We start from the raw sequence: 17,808 nt of genomic DNA, 5'->3' as shown, positions 1-17,808 counted from the left end.
GAGGGCTCGCCACCAAACGGCGATGAATGTTCTGTGCGAGAAAACTACTCGGCAAACTGAGGACCTCGTTAAGATGGGCGATGCCCTTAAGCTGGAGAGGCTGGCGAACGAGGCTCTCATAATGGAGAGGGATAATGTCGTTGCTCTGGCGGCCAGTAGGCAGGAGGCGGCCGAGGCCTCGGATCAGCTGAGGACCAAGATGGAGACCAGCCGGGAAGCCTTGAATGCAGCTCTTCAGGCTGCAGACGAGAGCAACCAGGAGGCCGATGTTCAAGGAAGGAGGTAGAAGAGCTGAAAAACTAGCTAAGCGCTCCAAGCCCTATTCCTCCAGCTGTTGTCGTCCGCATCGAACATACGACACTCACTCGCCTCAAAAACCTTCTTGAGGATGCCTTTGCCATGATGGTGGAACCGGACGAACTTGCTTATTATTATGAGCGGTTCACCAGAAGGCTAGACTTCCTCACCATGAAGGAAGAGTGCGAGGCTGTCAGTATGCCCTTCTGTCCCTTTGTCGAAACTCCCGGCTATAGTGATAACAAAGCCGAGGGTGAAGATGAAAAGGCGGCCGAGGATGAGGCCCCCCTTGATGATAATGCAGCCAATGCCGATAATGCGGCCAATGCCAATAATGCGGCCAATGCCGATAATGGGAGTAATGATGCGACCGAGTGAGGAGCCTCTTCTGCAACTTGTTGTAAGCTTTTCGTCGTTAATCTTTTTATTTTTTATTTTTTATTTTTACAAAGGAGGAAAGTGAAAAAAAACCTAATGCTTATTACTAATTTTTTTATTTTAATTCTTATATTTCTGAATAATTTTTATTTGCCGCCTGTTTTGAGCTGTTGTTGTAAGGATTTTACCGCCTTCTGAGCGGTTTTAATTTATGCCAATTTGTCACCTTCTAAGCGGTTTTTCTGCATTTTGTACTTAGCAATTTTTGTTATATATATATATATATATATATATATATATATATATATATATATAAAATAGCAATTTTTTCCGTGCTTATTGTTTTTTCGTACGAGTACTGGGGGTATGCCGCTTTATTCGGCGTTTGCCTAGTCTAAATTCCGAGTAGTTTGATTAACTTAGTAGATTTATACCTTGAAGGGTATGATTACTAGTTAGTTAATCAAATCATGTACTCCCTACGTTTTTAAATACTTGCTCCATTTCTCTTGGACACGCATGTCGATGTTAATCTTTTATTACTAATATCTTTAATGATCAATAAGTATAAATTTTAACAATTGAAAATTAATAATTTATTCATTGAGATGATTCCAACAAGTACCCACAAGACTATATTTTTTCTTATGTATAAATCACAAACATTAGTCAAAGTAGGATAAATAAATAGTGTAAAAAATAGAAATAGAGCAAGTATTTAAAAACGGAGGGAGTATAATGATTGCCCTTAGACTAGGTTAACGCCGAATCAATTTTTAGAGTATACAACCTTTGCTAGCTTTGGTTGAGTCGTCCGTTGAAGCTATCGCTCGAACAGACTCAAGAAATTCCATGTATGGTCTCAACTTGTGAATTTCCATTCATTAGGCTCGGTTTCCTAGGGAAATCTTTTCTCTTAGCTGGGCAATTTACGCCTTAGGCCATTTTTATTTCCCTTCTGGTCTACTATTCGTCCTGATGGGGTCGAACGGTTAGGCTGTCCCTTAGGCTTGTTGGCCGAGTGGCTAATCAAATTGTGCCCTTGCCTCATTCAGTAGTCGACATTTTATTAGAACGCGGCCGAGTGATTTGGCTAAGCATTCCCTTTCCTAACTTTATAGTCGGCCAACACATGGCTGGTAGCCGAATATCTAGTGTTAGGATTTTCACTCGGCCGATGCTGATCATCGTTTGATGCAGTGTGGCCGAGCCAATCTGTTATGTTGGACTCTCATTGAGGTCCTACTCGGCGCACACTTCTTGCCCTTCTTTGGAAAGACCGAGTTGCTATGTTGAGGCAACATTGGTTTCTCTTTTTAGGCGGTCGTCAGGCTTATTTTGTGGTGGCCGACCAGCATATCTGTGAGCCACCATGCTTTCAATTTCATTCGGCATTTCCAGCTTGCTATAATTATGATCATAAATATAGAAAATGAAATTAACAACAATGCTTGACTTTTCATTAATATTTGTCACAATTTTACATTGTTGGTGGTTGTTTTGCTTAATTACATCATTAGGCCATGAAGGCTTAGTTAAACTACTTGGTCATAAAGACTGATGCAAAATTTGGCTGGTAAGCTTTAAACAAAATATTTTTTTAGATTGTCCGTATTCCATGTTTGAGGAATAGGACGGCCATCCAAGGCTTCAAGACGATAGGTTCCATCTCTCACTTCTTCGGTAATCCGGTAGGGCCCTTCCCAATTTGGGGTCAATTTCCCATCTTCGTTAGCTCGACCTACCACTTACATCTTCCTTAGAACTAAATCCCCCATCTTTAGCGGACGCTTAGACACTCGGCGGTTATATGCCCTTGTAATCCTCAAACGATAGATTTTGTGCCTGAGTGCCGCATTGCCCCTGACTTCTGGAAAGAAGTCTAGAGCGGTCTTCATGGCCTCCAAATTGGCCGATTCATCATATAATATCACCCGAAGGGTAGGCTCGTACATTTCAATTGGGAGTACTGCTTCGACACCATAGACCAAAAAGAATGGGGTCTCTCTTGTGGAATTTTTTACTGTTGTTCGTATGGACCATAACACATTAACCAGCTCATCTTCCCATAGGCTGCCTACTTTTTCAAGCTTGCGCTTGATGTCATTGGAGATTAGCTTGTTATAGGCCTCAACTTGGCCGTTTGCTTGTGGTTGGCCGACCGAGGCAAAGCAGTGAGTGATGCCCTTGTCTCCCAACCATTCTTTGAGCTGGTGCATTTCGAATTGGGGTCCATTATCGAACACCATTGACTGTGGAACTCCATAGCGAGTAATTATATTTTTCCAAATGAAAGTTGACACGTCCGTCCACTTAATTCCTCGGACGGCCTCGGCTTCAACCCACTTTGTGAAGTAGTCGACTGCATGGCGCCTGCGTTTAAACTCGGCCAGTAATACCCTAGGTGGGTGGCCTTCTCGGCCAAGGCTCGTCCTCCAATATGCGAACCGCAATATCCTAGGTGGAGGTCGTCCAACACACCATTCCCTTTCTCTAGGGTTATACATTTCAGGTAAGGGTTCACAAAGGCTTTCTTGAATAACTCCTCGTTCTTCATATCGAACCAAACCGCTCTCTTTTACATCAACCAGCTCTCTTTTGGATCAACCGGAAGCAATCCATCCCTCAGATAGGAAATAATTCCGTCCATCCAAGTTGAGCTTCTATCAATGGTCTGTATTGGCTCGGCATCAATACTCCTCTTTTCCTTCACTTCCCAAAACATCGATCTCAAAGTATCACATGATGTCGAGGACGCTAATTTGGAGTGGGCGTCCCTTTGATGATTGGACGAACGGGGTACTTGATGCAAAGTAAAATGCTCTAGGCTCTCGACCTCTTCTTTAACCATTTTCAAATACTTCATCATAGCCGGCTCCCAAGCCACATAGTCGCCATTCACATAGCTGACAATTAGCTGGGAATCCGAGCTCATATCAATCTTTGTTGCTCCTGTCACCTTAGACATTCTAAGGCCGGCCAGGAGAGCTTCATACTCAGCCTCGTTGTTAGAGGCTTGGAATTGAAATCTCAGCGCATATTAAAACCTATCTCCTTCGGGAGACTAACAAATAGTTCTAGCACCGCATCCGGTTGCTGTTGCACTTCCGTCCACAAAGACTTTCCATATCTGATCCCCGACCGGCTGTAAGTTCGGCCTAGTCATTTCTGCCAAAAAATCAGCAAAGGCTTGCCCCTTGATCGCTTTTCTGGGTTCGAATGTGATGTCAAAATCCCTAAGCTCCAAAGGCCACTTAAGCATTCGACCACTGGCTTCCAAGGTTGTTAACGGCTTCTTAAGCGGCTAATCAGTATAAACAATAATCGAGTGGGCTAAAAAATACGGCCGCAGCTTCTTGGATGCCATAAACAAGGCCAGACCAAACTTCTCGATGGGCGGGTACCTAAGTTCGGCATTACGCAGCACGTGGCTGATGAAATAGACAAGGATCTGATTGCCGTCCCTTTCAACAAGAAGGACGACGCTTAAGGAGTAATCTGAAATAGCAAGATACATGTATAGCTCACTAGTGGAAAAAACATCATTCGTAACACCTCATTTGTAATGGGCATTATTAAATCCGTTACAAAAAGATTATTCGTAACAAGCAATATACATGACCGATACAAATAACAACTTTTTGTAACGGGCAAAATAATGCCCATTACGAATAATCATTTAATTGTAACAGACAATATACTGCCCGATACAAAAAGGATTTTAATGGGGCGAAATTCACTGAAAGGAGTAAGCCCATTACACTAGAGTATTAGGGTTTCAAAACATAGCCGTCAAGTAAAGTACCACTTTCTCTGATTTCACTTCTCTCTATCTCGTGCTCTCTCTCTTCATTATCTCTATCCATTCTCAATCTCCTTCCTTCGTTTCTACTAAGAAATTCAAGTGGTTTTCTTCATTTTGGTGCAATTGTGTTAGAGATTCGAAACAAAGAGACGAATTTCGTATCTTTTTCTCTAAGGTATGATATCTTAATAAATTATGTTTTTGGATTTTGATTTTTTTAGCTTACATTTGGGATTTTGTGAAGTTTTATTTAATGAATTTTGTTAGATCTTGAAGACCTGATGGCTTTTGAAGACTGGATTAATGTTGATTGAGATAATGAAGATAGTAAAAATGACGGTTTTGTTGATGGAGCTCGATAATTTCAAGGCAAATTGAAGAGATCCACTTCTTCTTCGCCCTCTCACTACCCCCTTTCCTGGTAACCTTATCATGCACAAATTATAGTTTCTTTGTACTCCCATCAAAGAAAATGGATAATTATTCTTACTTTCTCTCTCCTATATTACCCTCCATTTCGATTTATTAGTGTTTTTTCAACTTTAGCTTAAATGGTGGTACAATTTGATTTTTATAAGTGTTGGCTTTATTGATTTTGGGTGTTTTACAGGTATTTCTCGTAATTTTTGACTTTTTCTCGAATTTTTTCTTTCAATTTATATTTGTGGGTCTTGATATGAACTTCAAGTTTTTGGGCTGAATTATGTTTTTGTGCTGCAATTGAATCTTTTAGATTGTTGGTTGATTATATTATTGTGAGATTTATCTTAATGAAATAAGAATTAAGTAGTTTATATGTTGAATTAATTTGACTTAGTAGTAGTTAAAGCTTATTTTGATTTAAATTAAAGCTTATCAAGTAAATATGATATCATAATGGGTGAGATATATTGTTATTTTGGGGGTATGTGAAGGAAATGTGTCATCGACTCTCGTGCAATTACTAATATAATATGGATCGTATTATGGAGATAATAAGTTCGTTTAGTTGGGTCGTCTTTATGTCTTGCTAGAGACCAATATTGATCATTGGGTTAAACCAATGCCAACTAAATGGATCCTATGAGGTCACACGTTACAGTGTTAGGTCGAACATGAATACCGAGTCCAAAAGTTGGGCTTAGTGAATGACTGGCCATAAGGAGTAAGATAGGAATAAGTCTTGCCCTAATTAGATAATATGATTCTATATAATAAAGGGCTTGGGGAAAAATAAAATAGACGTTCATCTCTAAAAAAAGAAACAACGTAATATTTTTTTTTTCTCTCTCTCTCTACAACCGGTTGGAAACTCTCCATAGAAGAGGAGATTAATCTCTCCCGTCCAACTAGCATTGGTGGAGGTTCGATCTACACTTGTGGACCAATATTAGAGGAGCAACAACTGGAGCTCTAATCTCCGCAAGAAGGTAGAAGAAAGCTTGGGAATTCACGTATCAAAGGTTAATTCTAAACTATTATGTGATCCTTTATTTGTATATGCATGAGATCCTGTTTAGGTGCTTATGAATGAGATTCATGAAATTCCGCTTAGAGTACCTAAAACCCTACAGTGGTATCAGTTAGCCCCTTGCATATAATTATTAGTCACAATAATATGATTATTTCGATGTATTTTATGTTAATTTTAATTTGATTAAGGGGAGGAATTGAATTATGGATCTAATAACCCAATTAAAATATGATTTTGATTGATTGGAATTGGTCAAATGTTGATTCAATTGCTCATTTTTTTTATTAACCCTAGCTGAATTTTGTAGCCCCAAATGCATTAATTAATTTTCTAATTTTTGTTGTGTTATGAACCCTAATTTCGAATATTAATGTGTTAATTTCATATTATTTGATTTAATATCTCATACTTAAAAGGTTTTTAGTGTTAGTTTTATATGAATTAGAAATCAAATTTTATTAAAAGCCCTATATTATTTAAAATGGAGATTTTAGATTAATTTTTTGAAATTATGCATAAAGGAGTTTATGTTTAATTTAATTAGATCACCAAATTAATTTTGCAAGAGTTGTGGAATTAATTAAACTAAAAAAAAAAGGAAATTAAGAAGCTGAGTGGGAGCAACCACGACTGGGTGGCAGAACCGCCCGTCGGTGGTCCACCGTGGCTGCTCCGGTGGTCGTCAGGGGCGCAGGGAAGCAGGCGGCGTTTTCAGGGGAAGCAGGCGGCGTTTTCAGGGGAGGGCAGTGGCGTTTTTAGGGGTGGTTGGTGTGCTGGGTTGCTAGTGCGCCAGCGAGCGCTGCTGTGGCTGGGCAACTGCTTGGCGGCGGCAGGCCGCTGCTGCGGCTGGGCTCCGGCCTGGCTACGGCAGCCGTCACAGTGACGGCAGTCCCCTGTTTCCAGCTTTAAAAAAAAAATTTGATAAAAATAAAGTATTTTAATTAATTTTAAATTATGGATTTAAATTTAATTATGGATAAATGTTTGAAAATCTGTTTTCAAGGAGATAAATGAGCAATTCCAATTATGGTTATTTGACTTGGTTTATGTGATCATCCATAATTTGATTTTTTAATCAAATTAAAATTAGATGGTTAACTAATGATTAGGATGGAATATTTTTAAATTGGTTAAGATAATCCTAGAATATAAATGTGATTTATTTTCTTAGATTATATATTTATTTGATTTCATCTCATTCCTAATTTAAATATATGATATTTTGATTATGGTAATGAATAATATGGAGATAGTATCTAATCATGTCCTAAAATATGTGATATTTTGTAATATACGTTGCCTTAATTAAGAATATTTGATATTTTAATTTAGGCAAAGTATGCTATGTGATTTGTGATGTGGCAATTGTATGTTATATATGATATATTATTATTGCTATAAATGACTAGAATGACCCAAAGTTTAAATTAGAAAATACGATCTGCGTATCGTTGTGTATTTTTGTAATTTAAGTACGATCTGCGTATCGTTAAGTATTTTTGTAATTTATTTTAATTATGAATTAGTTTAATTATTTAAATACTTGATTAATCCAAAGAAGAGCCAAAGATGAGAAGGCCCACGATGAAGATGGATGGAGATTCATGAAGAGTTCAAAGAGATGCCTAATCAAGCTTAGTTCTTAAGATTAGGGGTTATACTAGCTCATATTTAATTTTATTCAATTTATTATTATTCTTATAATGTTTATAAGGTTATTGAGTGTTGTTATCAAATGCGCTAGAGTTCACTAATTTATAACAACATAATAAACTTAAGTCCCACAAATATTGAGGCTCGCTTTTCCAAATATAAAGTACTTATTAAACTCTTGATTAATGGTAATGGGTCATGCCTCCGCAGGGTATTATTATTCATCTTGGGAGGTAAGGTGAAATTGCGAATTTTACATACTTAATTTGGTCACCCTCAACAAAATCATCAGAAGCGTTTTGGATTTTGAAGCTAGGGGATAGTTGAACATATGATGTTATCTGTCCAACCAAGAATTACAAGAAGTTGTAATTAGTAAAGGAGTTTACTTACCTTGAAAATGTAACCTTAAGGAAGGGCCTCCGTCCGTTTAATGCTACATAGGGATAGGATCTTAGAATCACATTATTCATAAAGGGACACAAAATGAATATAGTGTAAAGTAGCTAAAATGATTTCAAGAGCGTTTTGGATTTTGAAGCAAGGGGATAGTTGAACATATGATGTTATCTATCCAACCAAGAATTACAAGAAGTTGTAATTAGTAAAGGAGTTTACTTACCTTGAAAATGTAACCTTAAGGAAGGGCCTCCGTCCGCTTAATGCTACATAGGGATAGGATCTTGGAATCACATTATTCATAAAGGGACACAAAATGAATATAGTGTAAAGTAGCTAAAATGATTTCAAAGGATGTTTGAATCATAAACTACATTGATAAACATAGTTGAACTTTGTATTTATTTGCAAATATTATGCCTTTATTGATTAATTTTCGTGTTATGTATATCTCCTTGATTGAAAGAAATATTGAGAAACGTTCTCAAAACTAAAAGAGTATCCGTAAACCATTATCCATGCTTTGCTAAAAGGGTTTTAAAGGCTAAAGGAGTGTTAAAAACTTATTTAATAATGTCACATGTCTAATGATAGCTTCCAAGAACTCAAAAAAAGTTTGAATAATTGAATGGCTCCACCATTGACTCATTTTGAAAAACGTTTCAAGTGATTGGACTCGAAGGAGAGGTACAAGACCTCTAAAGACAACATGAGTACGACTCACATGAAGAACCCAATATTTTTCCTTGATCAATATGATTGAACATGGAGAATGACTTGGATTTTCATACGGTCAAATGTTGACTAATTTAAGTGACATCATTCATCACTCATTACATGCGGTGTTAAATACAAGATTAAACTCCAATATGAATTGTGTTGAATGGTTTTGGCAAAATTATGTAAGATGCTTAAAGTAGTTGAGCATAGTATCATTTTGAGTTTGAAAGAAATGTTCAAGATGGTTCAAATGAGAAAGGGTTAAGAAGGATGGGGACTATAATAAAAGCCAAAGGATAAAGAAAAGACAAATAAATTGTCAATTATTAATCACAAGGCTACTAAATTGAGTGCTATTATGAATATCAAATGTTTAAATTGAGGACTGGCTCCAAGAGATTGAAAACTACCCCATAAAGTACAGTTGGAAGGTAAAGAATGGAAATGTTCCACATCAAGTAGTTATGGAAATTGATTTAGCAAAAATCTACTTATTTGACATGTGATGTCAAGATTAACTCTCTTGTTGAAGAATGAGGTTGAGTTAAAGAGTTGAAACTTGGATAAGGGAAAAGTAAATCTACAATGTGAGAAACAAATGTTGTTTTAAATGTATGACTTTACATTTCACTTAACTATATATAATTTAGCATCGACATAAATAATCGTTATTATATACTTGCTATAATCAAAACATCATTCCAGCAGTTACCACTGAATGTCAAAGATTCAAAGCATCGAACAAATGTTATTTTGTGCTTAGTTGAATCAAGGGATGTTTTGAAATGCTAAATAGGTTAAAGAGTTCTATATATTAGATATAGATGAACCATTTCTATGTATGAATCACTTCTAGAAATGTCAATTTGATCAAAATACGAATAGAATTGCATACGGAAGCTCCGAGGGGATGGACTTCTAACATCATAAGATTATGAATCCATTGATGCATGCAAATCTTATTGTAGTTTGATGATTGAAAAGTTTATCTTTTGGAGAAAAGGTGACGTGAACCCATGGTTGAATACATAACGATGTAATTAAGAAACCTAAGGATCACAGGCTAGAGATGAACATGGATCCTTCATTTGAATATGATCACACATGCTTACATGAAGCATGAATCTGAACATTTTGAAGGAGTTCAATAAGGTTCAAAAGAAGAATAAAAGGACTTAGCAAACATTGCGATATGATCGTAACGGTTCACTTGTTAACTTGGCAAGAATTCAAAAGCATTTACGATGTGATCGTAGTGATGAGCATTGGAGCCAAAACTTGATGATCATCCTAAGGATTGTAAAATTTGTTTACAACCTACTCCACTAAGAGAAAATGTTTTTCAAATGGAGGAATTAGACTATATAAGATATAGCATAATTCATGATGAACTGTACCTATCTTCCAAACAATATTTCTAAGGATACACTTTTAAAATGAGCTTTTTACACTAACTAAAACTGCGTCAAATCACAATGTAGATAAGACATCATATTGTTCACAGACTCTTCTAGTGATTTCAACTCTATGTGATATAGTTGATGGAGTTCAAAACACTTTCCTTAAATTGTTCATGAAAGGGAATGTGTATGTGATATACACATTAACGTTTTGAAGAACCAGAAAGTCCTAGAAATGCATGTAAGTTTCATAAGTCCATTAGTGGATTGAAATAAGCATCATGGAGCAAAATCTTCGATTTACTAAGTTAATCAAATTGGTTGATAGTCTTATAAATGAAGAAGCCTGTACATACAAGAAGTTTAGTGGGAGCTATGTAGTCTTCTTGGTTTTGTATGTAGATGACATACTTATTACAAGATACGATGTTTCCATACTTGAATAGGTCAAGTAATGGCTAATGAATTGTTATTGTATGAAAGACCTTGAAGGTTTAAATGAGTACATCTTGGGAATCAAGATTTATTGAGATTGGTCTTGGAAGAGGATTGAACTTGATTGAGAAACTTATATAGATGAGGTTCTCTACGTTAAATGAGGTTTCACTCTCATGTGGCATAGCACATTGCTTATCAAGACTTAGTGCAAAGCAAGGTCTGATGAGATTTAGCGAATGAGTGACATTCCCTTTGCAATTGCAAAGGATTCGTCATAAAGGCTACGCATTATAATCATTAGATGCATGTATGCAATTTTCAAATCGAATTCTGATATGTGGTATTGGAAATTATAGAATTAAGAGTTTCCTGAAGTACATGGAGAAGAACAAAAAGCAATGTCTAAGTATATGGAGATAAACTATCATAAAAGAAAAGGTCGCAAAGTTCATATGGATGAGAATGTCTCAAAATTTGTTAACTAAACTATTTCAGAAGCCTAAATATGAAAGTCATATTAGGTTCAATAGAAATTGAACATATTAGATGGCTTTGATTGTGTATTGGACATAGTTGCAAAACTATCAATTGTGTTCTCCCTATGTTTATAAATGTGAAACAAAGTTTCATACTTATTTAATCATGGTTTAGTATTAAATAAAATGTCCAATATATTTTATGAATTTCAAAGGGTTTGTCAAATGCGTGATTTGATGAATGAAACCCCATAAGTGAACTGAATTCATGGAATATTTAAGTTCCTAATCCAAGTCGTTAAACTGGACATAAACGACTTATTGAAAAGGATTAGCATATAAGATTGATTGATGGCGCAGTTTCATGGGCTATGGGAACATAGAGATGTTCAGTCAATTATATGGATTTGTATGGTTGATACAGATTGAACTGACCTACTTAGAAGTTTTGAAAAACTTCGCAAATTATATTAGTGGATTCCTTAGACATGAGTGGAACACTACTCAATTCAATGATTAATGTAACCTTGATGTTGTCAAACGTCATGCCGTAAAAGGGGACTATAAAGGCGACACTCGGGTTGCGCTAAAAGTTGAGTAAGAGTTTTGGTTGCCACAAGATTGAATAGGTCCTCCTATGTTAGATAGGATGAGTGTCTTGGCCTCTTGAAGAGTAAGGATTGGAAATGCATGGCCGTGCTCAAATGGATTACTAGATAATCATTTGTTTACCAATTCGAACTCGGATTTCAAGAAATAATTTGAACACTAGTATGGATAACATAGAGATGTAATCATACTATCAAATTGGACACTAAGAGACTTAAGGAATTTGAAGATTGCACGCTTGTCTCAGACAGGAAATGTGTCCTCGACTCTCGTGCAATTACTAATATAATATGGATCGTATTATGGAGAAAATAAGTTCGTTTAGTTGGGTCGTCTTTACGTCTTGCTAGAGACCAATATTGATCATTGGGTTAAACCAATGCCAACTAAATGGATCCTATGAGGTCACACGTTACAGTGTTAGGTCGAACATGAATACCGAGTCCAAAAGTTGGGCTTAGTGAATGACTGGCCATAAGGAGTAAGATAGGAATAAGTCTTGCCCTAATTAGATAATATGATTCTATATAATAAAGGGCTTGGGGAAAATTAAAATAGACGTTCATCTCTAAAAAAAGAAACAACGTAATATTTTTTTTTTCTCTCTCTCTCTCTACAACCGGTTGGAAACTCTCCATAGAAGAGGAGGTTAATCTCTCCCGTCCAACTAGCATTGGTGGAGGTTCGTTCTACACTTGTGGACCAATATTAGTGGAGCAACAACTGGGGCTCTAATCTCCGCAAGAAGGTAGAAGAAAGCTAGGGAATTCACGCATCAAAGGTTAATTCTAAACTATTATGTGATCCTTTATTTGTATATGCATGAGATCTTGTTTAGGTGCGTATGAATGAGATTCATGAAATTCCGCTTAGAGTACCTAAAACCCTACAGTATGTACCTTCTGGCTCAATTTTTGACTTTCTAATTTGGAAACAAATTAGGAGATATTCCATGATGGTTGATCATTCGTGCAAATCATTTCTAACATTTCCAGAAATACTTTTTTTTTTCCTTCTATTAGGTTTAGGTTGCAGGTCAAATAATACGAGCTGAGAATGAGGACGGAAACCTGTCGTGCTAAAGCACTTGTATTGTTGAAATACAATCAAATCTGACTTTGCCTAAGAATAATATGTGTTGGTTATACTTTTGAAAATAATACTCTATGTCCACTTTGCAATTGTCCTTGTTATCTCAACATGGAATTATCCTTTCCATAAGATAATACCTCGTAGTAATCTTCTATGATTCTGATTTGGATCCTAGACTTGTGTTTTTTTTTTGTATGTCATTGTCATTCTTACTTATACATATATAATAAAATTGACACTATCTTGCATGTAAATATGTAATTATTCATTTCCTTTAATCAATTTTGCAAAAGAAAATCAATTTTTTTTCCTCTGACAAAAGATTGCTTGCTATTTTCTTATGATACAGCTGACTGTTGATGCATTACCATTTGAAGGAGTCGGTGAGAGTGGTTGGATTTTGTAGGAAAGGCCAACTAGCATTTGAATTTGTCTTTGTGCATGCTATATTATCAACAAAGTATGTCTTACTATTTTTTCTTGTTCCTGATTTGTTTTTCCTTGTTGATCTTAACTAATTTTTGTTTTGTATGTGGTTGTCATGTACTCCTCTAGGCATGTACGAACACTTTTTAGTGGTGATATGGAGAAAGTATTGAAGCTCTCTTCTAGTAGGCCTTGGCCAGAGACTTCTAGGTAGTTACCCTTTTTTAAAAAATATTATCTTCTTCTCTCTCTCATTGTGCATGTGTCATGCCACTATTACTGTGAATCTTTTGCCCTATACCTTTTGCATCGGTTATAATTGACATACTGCCATATTGTGTCATGGCTTTAAACTGTATATTAGATTTATAAATTCTCTGTGCCTTTTTTTTTTCCTTTTGCCTAAGAATATTATCTCTTACATTAGCTTTTTTACTCTATCTATTTCTTAACCCTGTAGCATATTTTCTAAAGAAGTTGTTGCTGAACATCTTTGCTATATGACTGATTGTCGCATGTAAGCATATTAGTTCTTCAGATAGATTGCTTTTATATAATGTTGTTGTTATCCATATGCTAGCAGATTAAACTCAAGTCTTTTCAGTAACTTAGTTGCTCCTTCTTTGGGTTTTTGGTTTTTGTGGGAGCAACGAGTGCCTCCAGTCCAACCATTGTTGAGTTATGCTAGGGTCACATTGACTTTTTTATTCGACATTCTTCATTCTCTTGTCAAATCAATTGCTTTCCATATTTCTTGCCCTTCTCTCTTGGAAATTCATGCCATGTAGCATTGGAGGTTATGTTAACTGTACCTTTGGTAAATTACCATTTCATATATAATTAGTTTTGAATTTCATTTAGTTTCTCCATATCAAATTCTTCTAAAATTACTAATAATTTTGTTTGGTAAATTTCTGCAGTTGATTCAATTTAGTTTTATATAAGATGCAAGAGAAGTAAAGAGACGAAAGAGGCTTCACAATTAGAGAAAGTTGATGTAATGCTCAATGGAGATTATCAACTTTGGAGTACTCTTATAAAGACGTTGAAAAGGCCTCATAGAATTTCAATTGAGATTTTTTTTTTTTTTTTTTTTTTTTTTTTTTTTTTTTTTTTTTTTAAGTTTTAGTTATAAGGCGAAAATGAATGAAAGCACTGAAAATGTACACTATACTTTGTATAAAATATAATTTTATCATAAAGTTTGTGCTAGCTAGCTATCCATCACGTGTTGGATTTTTTTTTAATTGGGTTATATATTATTTGTAACGGCAAAATAGGTGCCTGTTACGAATAACGGGGTTATTTGTAACGGGTATTGAAGATGTTTGATACAAATAATTCGTTATTCGTAACGGACAGTGTCGTAACGGACAGTGGAGATGCCCGTTATAAATAACCCGTTATTCATAACGGATACTTGTTTTGTCTGTTACAAATAATGGGTTATTCGTAACGGGCATTTCAACCGCCCGTTACAAATATTCACTTATTCGTAATGGGCAGCGACCGTTACAAATACAAGGGGTTATCCGTAACGGCTGCATACGTAACGGCTAGTGCCCGTTACGAATAGACTTTTTTCCACTAGTGGCTTTTCATCTTTGAGTAGACTAACAAGCCGAGGCAGTGTATGCAGATGACTTTTCAGCTGTATAAAGGCTTCCTCGGCTTCTTCGGTCCACTCAAACTTAGCTTTCTTCTTGATAGTCTGATAAAAGTATCGACACTTATCCCCTGATTTTGACAAAAATCGGCCGAGTGCAGCTAAATAGGCAGTCAATCCTTGCACTTCTTTGATCGTCCTCGACGACTTCATATCTAAAACAGCTTCAACTTTTTCAGGATTGGCCTTAATTACTCACTGTTCGATAAAAAACCCGAGAAATTCGCCGGACTCAACACCAAAGACGCATTTGTTTGAATTTAACATCATCTTATACCGGCTTAGTTTGGTAAATGTTTCTCGGAGATCCTTGAGATGGTCGACCGGCTCTTTTGACTTGACAATCATGTCATTGATATTTGCTTCCATATTCGGCCGATCTGATCTCTAAAAATTGTATTGACAAGTCTCTAAAAAGTAGATGGGGCATTCTTGAGACCAAACGACATAACTTTATAGCAGTACTGTAGGGAATATTTCAAGCGTTAACCCCTAGCTTGAACCCCACTGTGATCATACACTAAAGTACGGTGGCGTCCAAAGGGAAAGAAGATAGAGCAAAAGAGTCACCAACAAGTTTTTTAGGAACTTGTAAACCGTTCACGAGGTGAAGGTTATACCCCTTAACGATCCAAGAGATCGTCAACTCCATAAGGTCTTGAACCAAATAGGGTTCGGGGATGAAGGTACAAATCCAACCTAAAAGAGATTGAACCTGTCCTAATAATAGGCCTCTACTTTATTCAGATCGTATTCATGTGCGCTTTCTGACTAACATACAATCAATAGAATTACCCTAAACCTGTTTATCTATGTTGGCTGAATATTAATGCACAAATAAAACTATTATTGGTGATCACTTGAATTATAATCAAATTAACCCTAAACAAGATTATTAATTATCTTATATAAGCGTGACTACAAGTACAAATTCCCTTTAAACATGCATAAAGGCGTGATCAAGCAATAACAATAAATATAATCAAGCAACATAATAATATAATTATTATAATAATTAAAATAATAATAATCAAAATAATAATATTCATTATCATGTTCATGTTAAAAATAAAGCATAATAATAGCAAGATCCTAGGCACGATACTAACAAGATTAATAACAAACCCTAGCATGTTACTAAGCATATAAATCAAAGCTTTAACCCTAACATGATACTAACATGAATATTAGGAAGATAAATAGGAAGCAGCATAACAATCATACTTGATATTAAAGTTACCTTGGACATGATACTAGGAATATCATAATAACAACCTTATCATGATTTCTACATCATAATATCAATTAAACCATTAAAATACTTACTTGGATGCCTCGTACCTCTTTCTAATAACAAAATACACACATTAGTAACTTCAAGGAAAATAATAAAACAAAACAATTAAATTAAATAATTGAAAAAGAGATTTGGGACCAAACCCTCAGAAATTAAACCTTTCACGTCTAGGGCGAAGACAACTTCGAATATGGCTGGTGTATCTAAATCTAATGAATGCGGAATTTTTATATTTGAGAGAAGGCTAGTTTAGAAAAGAGAGAGAGAGAGAGAGAGTAATCAAGAATATCTTGATGAGAGTTGGTGAATGAAAATGGAGTTTTTAACACTTTATTTATAAATAAAATCAGCCAAAAAGATAAAACATCAAAAACAGAATTCTGACGCAAAAAGCCAAGTTAGCGCCAAACGCTGACTTTGGCGCCAGACGCTAAGGCTAGCGCCAGGCGCCAAGCGTAGCGTCAGGCGTTACAGTTGGCGTTTGGCGCTAACTCAGAATTTCACGCGTTTTCTTAAAATCAGATAGAAATTGCCGTACAGGAGGATAAAATCGTATTTTCCTCGAAAAACGTTCTTTGATTCTGATTAAAACTCTAAAAAGTCAAAAGTCAATTTATCAATGCTAATTGAATTAGGAATGAAAAGAACCTTCTAAAAGAATCTAGAAGACTAAAACCATTCCTAATTGTATTAGGAATGATAAATCCATATTAGGCCCTCCTCTAGATCATTGAGCCGCATATAAGGCTCAAACCAAGCCCAGTTTAGTAATTTGGCCATAACTTCCTCAATATTCATCGAAATTGGGCTTATAATATATCGTTGGAAAGCTGTTTTTAAGCCCTATCCATCTACACTATTATAGGACCCATATCATGGACCAGCCAAACTGGATTGGCTGTTTTGTTAAAATAGGTTTTCAAAAAACAGAGAGAAGAGAAAAGAAATTAAAACTATCCGCAACACTAAACTTTCCACACTTTCACTTCATTCGATTATGATTTGACGTGAAAGATACTCATATATGGGTTTGGTTTTGGGGAGACACAAATGAGTGTCTACAGAAGCCCCCACTTTGACTGAGTTTGGAGAAACGCAAGTTTCGAAAACAAAAGTCAAAGTATCGATAGGGACGGAGCATGATTCAGAACGTTCTGCGATCCTATATCACTCTTGTAACGCCGATACCTTCAAACTAACGTTAGTTAAACAGATAAAAGAGTTAAGAAACGCGTATCTTGCACCGTCGAGCACATGTCTCTGAAAGTAACCGATTTTCCGCTATATTTTGTTGTTTTGATGACCTCCTGCCAAGAGAATGCCATCCCGCTTGAAAACTGCTACGCTTGTAACTGCTTCCAATATAGAAAATTGCTTCGCTTGAAACGATCCTCTTCCGCTTTGATAATATTCCACGTCTAAGGGAACACTATCGAAGATTGCTTCGCTTGAAACAATCCTCTTTCGCTTTGTGACCATCTTCCACGTCTAAGGGAACATGATCGAAGACAACTTTGCTTGAAATCACCTTCAGTTGTTTTTGACAACTCTCCACAATCTAGGGAATGTTGCCGAAGATATCCTCGCTTGAAGCTATCCTCACTTGTTGCAATAATTTTCCAAAGGAAATTACCGAAGATCTCCACTTGTCGATCCTTAAAAGTTCGCTTGAACTTTGCTTCCGCTACGCATGTACGTC

General features: G+C 36.1%; 1 long non-coding RNA gene across 1 annotated transcript; it reads left to right on the top strand.

Moving 5' to 3' along the window:
• The first annotated feature begins 12,618 nt into the window (after positions 1-12,618).
• LOC145559655 (uncharacterized) lies at positions 12,619-14,250 on the top strand. Its single transcript, XR_014092841.1, has 3 exons — positions 12,619-13,180; positions 13,276-13,356; positions 14,067-14,250. It is a non-coding gene; the product is annotated as an uncharacterized LOC145559655 (long non-coding RNA).
• Positions 14,251-17,808: the final 3,558 nt, after the last annotated feature.

The sequence above is a fragment of the Chenopodium album genome, chromosome 9 (genome assembly GCF_948465745.1).
Source record: "Chenopodium album chromosome 9, dcCheAlbu1.1, whole genome shotgun sequence".
NCBI classification, from domain to species: Eukaryota; Viridiplantae; Streptophyta; class Magnoliopsida; order Caryophyllales; family Amaranthaceae; genus Chenopodium; species Chenopodium album.
This window is presented reverse-complemented; position numbering and strand designations above follow the sequence as displayed.